At 37.6% G+C, this 2,473-nt stretch overlaps 1 pseudogene; it reads left to right on the top strand.

The window, feature by feature from the left end:
- The first annotated feature begins 1,094 nt into the window (after nt 1–1,094).
- On the top strand, nt 1,095–2,473 carry LOC149550954 (secreted RxLR effector protein 161 pseudogene; annotated as a pseudogene).

Genomic DNA, 2,473 nt, shown 5'->3' on the forward strand with positions numbered 1-2,473 from the left:
GCATCTTTGTGGGGTATGATGACCAAAGGAAAGGATATAGGTTGTATGATCCTAGTGTGGAAGATGTGTTTACAAGTAGGGATGTCAAGTTTAATGAAGGGTTTGATGATATGCCAATATCCACTCCTATTCCAAACGTGGCCATTGAGAATCATGAAGATCCTAATGATTTTGAAACTGGTGAAAGTTCTAAGGAACCCTTTGACATGAATGAAGAATCTAGTCCTTCCCCAAAGACCAAGAGTATTCAAGAAATTTATCAAAGGACTCATCAAATTAATTATGCTCTAATGACCACCATAATGAAAACTAATGATCCTCAAGCATATGAAGAGGCCAAAGGAAAACATGAATGGGAAAAAGCTATGAAAAATGAGTATGATTCCTTGATAAAGAACAACACTTGGGAATTGGTAGAGTTGCCAAAAGGTAAGAATGTGGTTAACAATAAGTGGGTTTATAAGACCAAGTTCAAGTCAGATGGGAGTATTGAGAAACATAAGGCAAGACTTGTAGCCAAAGGGTATTCACAAAAAGAAGGGATAGATTATACAGAAACTTTTGCCCCAGTAGCAAAAATTAGTACTGTCAGAGTTATTATAGCATTAGCAGCTCATTTTAAGTGGCCTTTACACCAAATGGATGTTAAAAATGCATTTTTGAATGGTGAAATTGATGAAGAGATTTATATGACTCAGCCACAAGGATTTGAAATACAAGGGAAAGAACATTTGGTTTGCAAATTAAGGAAGTCTTTATATGGTCTCAAACAGGCTCCAAGGGCTTGGTATGCTAAAATTGATGAATATTTTCAAATTCAAGGCTTCCATAATAGTCCTCATGATCCAAATTTGTATGTAAAGGAATTTGCTGGTGGTGATATCATAATCATTGTGCTTTATGTCGATGATCTTATTATCACAGGACATAGCATGGATAAAATAAATAACATAAAGTTAAGCTTGCAAAATACATTTGAGATGACAGATCTTGGTTTTCTACACTATTTTCTTGGTATACAATTATGGCAAAAGGATGATGGACTTTATCTTTCTCAAACTAAGTATGCCCTAGACATATTGAAGAGGTTTCAAATGACAGATTGTAAAAGTGTATCTACTCCAATTGCTCCGGGGTTGAAATTAAGCAAGGACATGGAAGGTGAAGATGTTGATCCTACCTTATATAGGCAAATGGTTGGTAGTCTTGTATATTTAACACACACTCGTCCTGATATTTCTTTTGCAGTTAGTGTGGTTTCCAGATTTTTGAGCTCACCTAAAGTCCCACATTGGATAGCCGCTAAAAGAATACTAAGATATGTGAAAGGGACTTTAACGATGGGCATCTATTATTCATTTCATGGAGATATTTCCCTTATTGGCTATTCAGATTCTGATTGGGCAGGATGCATTGATGATCGTAAGTCCACTACAGGTTATATTGTCTATCTTGGTGCAGGTCCCGTTTCTTGGTGCAGTAAAAAGCAGTCTACCATAGCTCTATCCACTACAGAAGCTGAATATACTGCAGCAAATGAAGCAGCAAAAGAAATCACTTGGCTACGAGCTATCCTATCAGTTCTTCAGCAACATCATGCAGGGCCTTCTCTACTTCATTGTGACAATCAAAGTGCCATATCATTGTCTAAGAATCCAGTGTTCCATGCTCGCACCAAACATATTGAAGTCTATCATCATTATATCAGGCATCTCCTCCAACAACAGGTGATTCATCTTCAATATTGCAAGACCGAAGACCAGATTGCTGATTTATTCACCAAGGCTTTAAGTGAAGCAAAGTTTGTATATCTTCGACATCTTTTGGGCTTAAGAGCAGTAACATAATTATCTCTTGGTTGTCATTCAGGGGGGATTCTTATGAATTCCAACCATTGTATTTAGGAGATAACTGATTGTAAATGGGTACCTAACAAGGCTTTAGGCCGGGACCCATCATATATAGATTATGGGGGGATATTTAGATAGTAGATTTTAGTATAGCTATTGTAATTAATTTAGGGGGGATGTCAACGTAAATTAATTACACCGTCGGCACCGACCAAGATGATTCTAGAATTGCGGCCATCTCTCCAACTTCCAACTACTCTCATTAAATATACAACCAAATTTATCTCTAGAAAGATCTGTAAATTTATTATTCATTCAGCTATAAATAGACTTCCTGGGCCTGGAGTTCTCAGCGCTCATTTCCTGAGCTTTCTGCTGTGTTAATCTCTGTCTTTGTTCATCTCTGTCTTTGTTCACCATGTTCTTCCTTTGGTGACGATGGCCAACCTAGCTGTCAGGACATTTGCGCAACATGAAACCCTAATATAAGTTTCTTATTTTTCATTCTCTCGAGTGGTGCAGACACGAGTGGAGAATTGAACATATGGCTTTCCAAGCGAAGGCCTTCGTCTTTGTACAACTTTCTTGCCATGAGCATTGCAAATGCGGTGCCTAAAGAGTGA

The sequence above is a fragment of the Cupressus sempervirens genome, chromosome 6, assembly GCF_028749045.1.
Source record: "Cupressus sempervirens isolate cs-2001-9-10 chromosome 6, ASM2874904v1, whole genome shotgun sequence".
Classification (NCBI taxonomy): Eukaryota; Viridiplantae; Streptophyta; class Pinopsida; order Cupressales; family Cupressaceae; genus Cupressus; species Cupressus sempervirens.